This window comes from Silene latifolia, chromosome Y, assembly GCF_048544455.1.
Source record: "Silene latifolia isolate original U9 population chromosome Y, ASM4854445v1, whole genome shotgun sequence".
NCBI classification, from domain to species: Eukaryota; Viridiplantae; Streptophyta; class Magnoliopsida; order Caryophyllales; family Caryophyllaceae; genus Silene; species Silene latifolia.
Genome location: NC_133538.1, coordinates 122,219,113 through 122,229,734, shown reverse-complemented (window position 1 = coordinate 122,229,734; position 10,622 = coordinate 122,219,113). Strand labels below are relative to the sequence as shown.

The window sequence follows — 10,622 nt, the reverse complement described above, 5'->3', positions numbered from 1 at the left end:
TACCACGTGTTATTGTGCTGTTATTCTACTGTTATTCTGCTGTTATTGTGATGTTATTCCGGTGTCACTTTGATTTTCTTACTCTTATTTTTACCGCATGTTATTGTGCTGTTATTCTTGTGTTATTCCGGTGCCACTTTGACTTTTTTTACGACTTTGATTTTTTTTCTTCTTTTTTTTTGCCACGTGTTATTGTATTGTTATTCTACTGTTATTCTGCTGTTATTGTGATGTTATTCCGGTGTCACTTTGATTTTTTTTACTACTTTGATTTTTTTTTATTACTTTGATTTTTTTACTCTTTTTTTACCTCATGTTATTGTGTTGTTATTCTGGTATTATTGTGATGTTATTCCGGTGCCACTTTGATTTTTTTTACGACTTTGATTTTTTTTTCTTTTTTTTTTACCACGTGTTATTGTGTTGTTATTCTACTGTTATTCTGCTGTTATTGTGATGTTATTCCGGTGTCACTTTGATTTTTTTTACGACTTTGTTTTTTTTTTTTCTTTTTTTTACCGCGTGTTATTGTGTTGTTATTCTCCTGTTATTCTGTTGTTATTGTGATGTTATTCCGGTGTCACCTTGATTTTTTACTCTTTTTTTATCACATGTTATTGTGTTGTTATTTTGGTGTTATTGTAATGTTATTCTGGTATCACCATAACCAAGTACCACAATCGACATCATCCACATTCTCCAATTCAGTATTCACAATAATTACCAATTACGCCTAGAATGCACAAATTAACAAAAACTAAACTCAAAACATAACTTGACGAGCAAGCTGATATTTGAAAAGGGAGTATGAGTTGACAACACGAAACCTCTTCTTCTTTACTGGTAAGGGGGGATATTATTCAATTTTGTTTTGGCTTCTTTTCATTACATAGAATGTAGACATGTAGTCCCATTCTTGATGTTGATACTGCATAATTAAGCTGGTTGTATTTTTACTGTGTTTCTTCCAAAACTCAGGTGGTTGTTAAACCGTCTATACCGTTAACAAGTGTTCGTAAACGAATCATTTAATCATTTACGGGGTTAAATCTAGCTGTTTTTCCTCTGCATTACTAGGCTAAAACCCTTCAATAAAGTGGAGGAACATTGAAAATAAAGTTCAGTATTCATTATATATGCTTAAAGAATGTCCCTAACATCTTAAACCGAGCTCGACATGACTAAGAAACTTGAGATGACTTCCACCTTCCGACCCGATAAACAATCATAACAATCAACCCAAACCGGAAGAGTACAACAGCATACTAATTAATTTAGACTACCTAATTAGGAAAGTAGTGCAAATTAGGAGAAACTCAATATGTTAACGAGCAATCGAGCAGTAGAACAATGTTCGAGTTTAGTTATTGTTAACGATACACACCACACGTATAGTCAATTTGTGAACACGGTCTAAACTCTAAACGTCCCAAACAAAAACATGTGGTTTAAGCTTGATCAATTTTTTGCAAAACAACCTCAGCTAAACCAGCAGACCCAATCAATACTGAATACTAGGTACAACGTAACGATTAGTTGCGATTGTCAATTTTTATTCAGACAAGACGAAATTTTTATAAATTACTGTCTAAACACATGGTTGATTGTTTAAGGAAAGTAGTTGAAGTGCATTAAAACCTTCATTAACAGAATCCCAGAACTGTCATTTCATATAGTTTAATTTCATGCAAGTTTTAGGCACAGAAATTGAATCTCTGACTATAAACTCCCCTATTTCTGGTAACCAGATCAAGGAGCAACAGAACTGGAAGATGATCAGTGGAGCCCAGCATCGTCAACCCGATTATTAACTGCTGATAATGACATTTATTCATCAGATGACTTTGAATTCAACTATATTTCAGAAGTGATCACAGCATCAAATTACTTCCCAGATGACAATAATTTGTTTTTCATGCTTGAGAAGGAAATCTCAATTAGAGCCGACAATTCGAAGGCCTCGATCCTTCATCGGAAACTCCTTTTCGACACAATTAAGGTGGAGCGAGTTGGTCATATATTATACAACAAAACTGAGCAGAAATCAGCCGCCTACATCTCGCATCCGCTGAGGGTAATCCGATAGCCGTCCAAAACCGATAACCACACCTGAAAACTCTGGGAAAGCTCGAGCCAAACGAACGACGTGAATATCAATTCAACCAAATGGTTTCGATCCCTAGTTCCTTTAGTCCCCCCCACAAATTTAACATACATTGATCGTACCCTTTCTCGATTAGTCTCGACTAATGTGTACATGAATTTTGAATCTGACAGCATCGAAACCAGGAATCTCTGAGTTAGAGCTGAGATCGAGGAAAAGCGTACATGAATTTGCGACGGTTGATGTCAGAATTTGGTGTCGACGGCGGTGGAGGTGGTGGTGAGTGAGGTGAGTGGGAGGAGATTGGAAGCCATTGATGAAGGTTTGAAATTGATTTGGGGATTTTTTGTGTTTTTTAGGGTAGTGAAAACTGGAGTGTGAGGCGTGTGTTTTTTTTGTTTAAAAATATCAAGATATCTAAATCTCAGCCCTTTATTTTTGTTTATCTAGTGGTTGAGATTTTCCAAACTCACAACTCACCGTAAGAATCAAACTCACGAGATCCCGCCTCTATATATATATATATATATATGTATATAGATTTAGGATCCGGTGAGAACGAATACCCGGTGAAAACGACCTTTATATAATAAAAATCACGCGCGTCCTGAATTTCTCACAACCAAACTTCATTTATCATCCTCTTCCAATCACATGCTTCCCAAAATCAAATCCCCCCTATCACTACCTACCACCCCATCGTCGTCTCCGGCGACGATCGCAAAAACTCCGGCGACGAATCAACTTTCTGAGCCTTTTCCTGACACTCGACACGAAAAACCTTGACGCCACAATCACCACGCACATGCACCTGACAGTTGTCCGCATCAACGATCATCGTGCATCTCCAAAATCTCAAATCGCCATCGCGAACTTCCCTGATGCCGGCTCAACTCCGTGGAATCCTTTCAACAGTCAGCTCGTCGTTTCTACAAGCTTGGATTCATGCTTTTTCCATGGCTTTAGGCCGTTAATAGCTTCTATTACTGGCCTGCTGTTCGTCATGCTAGCTCTTTTCCTTCACTTCGTTACTGTAATTTCTCTTTCGTTTCCTAAATTTTTTAGTTTTGTTGATTTTAGAGTTTGATTTTAGCGAATTTTGATTGTTTGTGATCGTTCCAGTTTTGATGATTGTGTGAGATGGTTTTGTGTTTGATTTAGGATTTGTCTAATGGGTTTATGAATTAGTGGGATCAGTTTTAGGGAAATAGTGTTGATTGGAGTTTTTGATTTTGGTGTTTTTTCATCGTTTTTAATTGGGATTGTTGATGCGTATTTCGGTTTTGATGCTTTAGTGAGATGGGTTTGCGTTACATTTTGGGTTTGTGCTTATTTCGGTGTTGGGTGTTGTTAATAATGGTGGTTGCTTGATGGGTAATGTGGCTGTGTTGGTCATGTTTTGAAAATGGCCTTCAAGGGAGATAAAGAAGTGCAGGTCAGGGGATGGGAATGAAGTGTCGTCGGTGCTCCAATGGAGGAAACATTGCACTAGTATTTGAATCTCGATTTTTTTTAATGTGATACAGTAAATAGGTTCATTTAGGATCGCAGGATCATAGAATAGAAGGATGCAGACATGCAGTAAGAGATGCTTACAAATCCAGCTGCAAATAAAGCATTGAAGCAGAAACGGCGCCAAGGATCCCGGCTTTGTTTACCTACAACCACCTCAGAGGTTTCAGAATTCAGTATGTTGACTCTAGCTGGGGAACCCATAATCGATAGTGTGAGTCAAGTTTAATATGATTAATTACTATATTTTTTTTCGTATGGGGTCTTAAAAACGTAAACTTTTCAAATTAAACAAATTTAATACGAAAAAATGTAAACAGTTTGTCGATAAAGCGGTAGGGTGTAGGAACGTCTGAGTCAGAAAACTGATTGACAGTTTTCCGAGCTAGGGCCTATAGAGGTACCGATGTAAGCAAACTTACTCCTTGTAAACAGATTGACAGTTTTCCAAGTAGACAAAGCGATAATTTAACATTCCAGAAGGTCAAGTTTGCCAAACTCAGCCTTGATGAAATCAGCAAGAGAAGCAACACTTGTAAGATCAGTAACATCAAGTTGATGAAACCCAAGATTTTTGAGTTCTTAAGATTTTCAATGGCTTGTAATCCTCTCTTTTCATCTCTAGAAGTTAAAACTACATAAACTCCCTGAGATGCAAGTTGTCTGCAAACTTCTAGGCCTTTTCCTTTGGTTGCTCTTGTAACTACTGCATACCTGCAGGTCCACGAACAGTCCGAGATAATAACCAAATGTTTACAGACATACAATCCATACTCGTATAATAGACGGTCTTATATGATATTTTGTCGGAAATTTTAAGCATAATTGTGTGTATAGGTAGTATTACATACCTTTTTTTTAGCAAGAAATGAGGATGGTTCACCCATGATTGCACAGACAAGTGAGAAACAGACACAAATGGACCACTAAATGAACTACTCGTAGTACTAATTGTTCAAGTTCATTCACAGGGACCACAATTACAACTTTATGATCGGTATCTCAATCGCTCCGAGACCTATAGGCTATAACTGGTCGGGGTGAGCATCGGTCCAAAACCGAATTGAACCGGACTGAACAAAAGACCGAAAAATAATATATGGTGGACTTTTGATCAGTCGTAAAAATTTCGGTCTTGGAATGAACCAAACCCGTATTTTTTGGTCCAGCCAAACAATATTAGACCACAATCAAACAATAAATACAGGTATTGGATGGCTGGTGAGAAATTTTCCAAGTAGAATTGTCATTTATCAAAATACTATCCGGGCCAGAAAATGGACCGGTCCGAACCAAAATCTTCCGGACTGAAACAGGAATTAAAAATATTGGTCCGGTCTAAGGTCCACGATTTTCTAAAATTCCGGTACCCGGACCGGTTTGGACCGGACTTATTGATTTTCATCTTAAAAATATATAATAATCCGGCCCAATCCGGTCCAATGGACCGTATCTTTTGGACCGAAATTTGAAAAAGTGGGCATATTATGGCAAATTCCGGTCCAACAGGTTCGGTCTGGTCTTAATTCCGGTCCAGAATTGTTATAATCCGGTCCGGTCCGGTTTTGGACCGGTGCCCATCCTTGTCAATATGCATCTCGGATCACTCGAAATATGTAACTAAAATTCATGTTTCAACCCCAAACAATTCAACAATGTTTTATTCTAAAACCAATTTAAATACTTCTGATTTCATTAAAAGTGTACCTAGGATGGGAAAAAATGCATCTATATCACTATAAAACGTATCTAAAATTTAAGTAAAAAGTGTATCTAGCATGGAAAAAAAATGTATCTAGAATTTATGTAAATAGCGTACCTATAATAGTCTAAAGTGTATCTGGATTTACGGAAAAAAAAAAAAACGTAACTGACATGTATTTTATTGTATCTTGTAGCTGTAAAAAAAAATTGGAAAAAAATGTACCTGAATTGTTATAAAGTATATCTAGAATTCATGAAAAAGTGTACCTACGAGTGTCTAATGTGTATCTGAGATTTGGTAAAAAAAAACGTATCTGACATGTATTTTAATGTATCTAGAATTTATGAAAAAGTGTACCTACGAGTGTCTAAAGTGTACCTGAGATTTGGTATAAAAAAAACGTATGTGACATGTATTTTAATGTATCTAGTAACTGTAAAAAAAATCGGAAAAAAATGTACTTGTATTGTTATAAAGTGTATCTGGAAAAAAGTGTATCTACATTGTTAAAATGCGTATATAGAATTTTGGTAAAAAGTGTACCTACTTTTGTTAAAAGTGTATATGAGATTTAAAAAAAAAAAAAAAAAAAAAAAAAAAAAAAAAAAAACTACATTGTTAAAATGCGTATATAGAATTTTGGTAAAAAGTGTACCTACTCTAGTTAAAAGTGTATATGAGATTTGGTTTAAAAAAAAAGTGTATCTACATTGTTAAAATGCGTACATAAAATTTTGGTAAAAAAGTGTACCTACTTTAATTAAAAGTGTATATGAGATTTGAAAAAAAAAAAAAAAAAAAAAGTGTGTATCTACATTCTTAAAATGCGTATATAGAATTTTGGTAAAAAAGTGTACCTATTTTAGTTAAAAGTGTATATGAGATTTGGTTAAAAAAAAAAAGAAGAAGAAGAAGAAAAAACTGCACCTTTTATATATATTCTAATGTATCTAGTGCGTTCTCACCGAATAGTCGTTCTCACCGGATCCCACCTCTCTCTATATATATATATACAATTGGTCTCCCTTGTGACGGGTTACCATTTGTGGCGGATATTTTGTGAGTTAAAATGGTAACAAAATGGGTTAGCGGAGAAAGGAGACCACATGAATAGTGTTGCGAGAGAGAGAAAAAGTGGAGTCTTTTGTGAGTAAAATGGTATTCGCCACTCAAGAAATGCGGATATCTTAAATGCCACAAACAAAATTTGTGATATATATATATATATATATATATATATATATATATATATATATATATATATATATATATATATATATATATACATCAAAGTCCCTTATATGACTTGAGTCCTAAGTCCCCATGCTACCCATTGGATCTCAAAAAATGGGTGGTTGAGATTCAAACAAAAAAAGGTCATTAAGGGATAATTAAACACTCTCTCTAATACTCAACCTAATTATTCACTAATTTACTATATAGTCCCTCCTATTCCAAATAACTGTCTCATTTGCCATTTCCGTCTATTCACATAACTGTCCCATTTGCCATATTTTGACATGTTTTTTTACTTTCCTACCATTGGCTCTTTTCTTTATTTACCACCCTAACCACTCCTAAACCATTATATTCAATACTTTTCATTATTTAACTCCTATATTTTTACCCCTATACAATATTTTTCATTATTTTAACTACATTCCTTAATTTTCGTGTCATTGTCCAAATGGGACAGTTATTCGGAATAGAAGGGTGTATAAGTTTCCTCTCACCCCCTTCTCTCTCATCTCACACATTTCATCCTCCTCATCTCACCCAAAAACCCAAATAATCCTATCTTCTCTCTCAAACCCAAAAACCAAATAAATCAAAAACCCAAAACCAAATAAATCTCACATTCCTTTCTTCCTCATTCACCACCACCACCCACCACCCCACCCCACCCGACACCACCACACACTAACCACCACCGCCGACCCCACAACCAAAATAAATCAAAAAACCAAAACCAAATAAATCTCACTTTCCTTTCTTCCTCATTCACCACCACCACCCATCACTCCACCCGACACCACCACGCACTAACCACTACCGCCACCGACCCCACAACCAAGCCGTAATTTTTTTTTTTTGATGTTTGGGGTTGATTTTTCTATTTGTTATTTTTTGTTAGTCATTATTTTATTCCTATATGTTATTTTTTTCGTCTTGTCATTTATTTTTTTCGTCTTGTTATTTATTTTCCCAAATCTTGTGTTGTCATACATTTTTTTTTCGGATTTTGGGTTTTTCAATTTTTTTTTGGTAAGATCCTTTTATTTTTTTTCTAGATCTACAAAAATAGATCTCATATAATGTGTTGCTTTTAATCCTAAATCTACTAAATAAAAAACAGATGTTTGGAAAGTTATTATAATTCAAATTTGTATATAAAAATGACTTAAAGTTACAATGCCATGGACTAAAGTTATATTGTCATGGACTAAAGTTATACTAAGACTAAAGTTACACTATTATGGACTAAAGTTACACCGTCACGAACTAAAGTTGCAATCAAAATCAGAAAATTAAAGTTACATTACTCAAAATAATGTATAAAATGAAATATTCGACTAAAGTTATATTATTAATACCAGAAGTTACACCATTTAAGCATTAAAGTTACATAAAAAATAGATTTTTGAATTGTTATTATAATTCAATTTTTTTTATAAAAGTGACTTAAAATGACTAAAGTTATACAATCATGATCTAAAATTATACGTTATGGACTAAAGTTACACTATCAATGATTCAAATTTGTCTTGAAATTAAAAAAAAATTATATAATTTCCAATCAACTTTAAAGTTTTACTACTGTAAAGTTAGTCCAACTTTATATAACTTTAGTACAAATTTATGTAACATCCATATTTCAAGTTTATTTAACTTTAGTCCAAATTTATTAAATTTTAGTACAAAGTTTTATGTAACTCTAATGTTCCAAGGGTGTAACTTTACTCGTTAATAGTATAATTTAAGTTATAAATAGTGTAATTTGACTTGTTAATAGTATAACTTTAGTTATAAATAGTGTAATTTTAGTCGTATAGTTCATTTTGCATTATTTTGAATTGATGTACCAACAATAACACATAACACACAAAATGAGATAAAAAAGATAAACAAAATCTGAATAAAAAAAACGAAATCTGAAATAATAAAATAAAAAACGAAATCCGGGGAAAAAAAAATCAAAATCTGATAAAAACAAACGAAATCTAAAAAAAAGGAATAAAAAGAAGAAGAGCACCACGACACCAAGTAAAAAAAAAAAAGATCTATTTTTCAAAACACTAGATGTACAACACCGGTAACCACCACGACCACTTCACTCCTTCTGACCGGCTATTTCTGACCACCACGACCCACCAAACTACCACCCAACGACTTGATTAAAATGAAATCTGGAAAAAAAAAAAATCAAAAACAAAATTTGAAATTAAAAATACCAAGATCTAGAAATAGATAGAGGAGGACGAAAAAAGTGGTGCGATGGTGGTGTTTGATGCGGTAGTGGTGGCGGCCGGTTGTGAGTTGTGATGCTCAGATCTTGAAAAAAAAGTAGGGGATGAAGGTGGTGGTCGGCTTGGTGAGTGAGGGAGTTTTTGTATGTGGTGGTGGCCGTGGATATGGCCGCCGAGGGTAGTGATGTAAGTGGTTGTGGATATGGCCGCCGAGGACGGAGTTTGGTGGTGTCGTTGGACAAGGGGATAATGTGGTGGTGGTGTGTACTGTGGTGGTGCGGTGGTGTATTCTTATTTTTTTGGGTTTTTTGTTTGGTGGTTGGTGTTGAAGAGAAGATTTATTTTGGATTTTTATTTTAAGAAGATGTGAGATGAGAGAAGTGAGTAGGGAGAGAGATGAGGATGTTAGAATGACCGGAGATGTGTGTATGAGAAGGGGATGAATGATTAGTGAGGATTAGTGAGGAGATGATTGATATAAGGAGGTAATTAGAGGAGACTCATTTGTGGCCCTTCATTTAGATTTAATCTCAACCTTATCAACTCCATTCAAAGGCCTATAAAAGGACTTAGGAACTCAATAGATGTAAGGGACTCATTTGAACCTTACCTCTCTCTTTATATATATATATATATATATATAAAGATAGGATCTCGTGAGTTTGGTTCTTATGGTGAGTCCGTACTCACAAATCTCAACCATTAGATCATGACAACCAACGACTTAGATTAAATAATAATAATAATAATAAAATAAAATAAAAACTCTGCATCAAAACAGCTGTCCTTCTCCCAAGCACATGGAAATCTCTCATCATCCCCGGTTTACATCCCAAAAAAAAATCCCAAATTGAATTCGTTGATTCAATTATTCATTCCCTCCATCATCAATCTTAATCACACTTTTATATCATTATATTCATAAATCATTATTTCTTGTTCTTAATCTATGGCGTCCTTCTTCGATCTCGAGGATTCCCCTATGTTCCAAAAGCTAGTCTTTTTAATTTTCTTTCCTCAATCGAGAGGAACACTTAGTTTGTTCCTTTTCCTCTTTTGATGAGCAAGTAGTTTTCACTGGTGAATGCTAAATGGAATGAGTTCATTATGAGTTTATATATGTGTTTTGGAGACTTGGCTTTTGCCACCATTTATCTTGCCCATTATTTTAGATGTACTGGTGTGGCTTTTCTTTGAACAAGAACTGAGACTTTTTTTGTTACTTATTCACTCTGAAATAGACTGGGTTGTATATTACGGATTACTCGAGAGAATGGGAAAATTGTAGTGCAGGTAGATGGTACCTTTTTAGCTCCTGTAAAGTAAAGATGACTATGCTATTTGTTGTGCGGAAGCGATACGGAGTAGATGCAAAACTAAAAGACACAAAGAATTTAACGTGGTTCACTATCAATGCGATAGCTACATCCACCAGGACGGGGGAGAATAATTCACTATGTCGGGAGAATTACAGATTACAAAAGCACAAAGAATTTAACGTGGTTCACTATCAATGCGATAGCTACATCCACCAGGACGGGGGAGAATAATTCACTATGTCGAGAAATTCAGATTAAAAAGATGAAAGACGAGTTTTTAGATCCGCATCTTAAAACTCTCAATGTATTTGCCTCACAAATCTCTCCTTAAAGAATAACTAAATTAGGGTAGAGTTTATATATTAAGCTACCCTAATAAAGATTATTCTAATTAGGAAATAATAACGTAACAAAAATACGTAAATAAACTAAGACCTAAAGTCTTGCGCAAAGACTAACCAAAACATCAAAAGTGACGTTGGCCAAAGAATTAGAAAGTGTGAATGGGGTCCACC

The 10,622-nt window shown here is 34.7% G+C and overlaps 1 long non-coding RNA gene across 1 annotated transcript; it reads left to right on the top strand.

Moving 5' to 3' along the window:
* The first annotated feature begins 3,745 nt into the window (after positions 1-3,745).
* On the top strand, positions 3,746-4,410 carry LOC141626314 (uncharacterized). The gene is made up of 2 exons (XR_012535911.1): positions 3,746-3,830; positions 4,052-4,410. It is a non-coding gene; the product is annotated as an uncharacterized LOC141626314 (long non-coding RNA).
* The last annotated feature ends 6,212 nt before the right edge of the window (positions 4,411-10,622 follow it).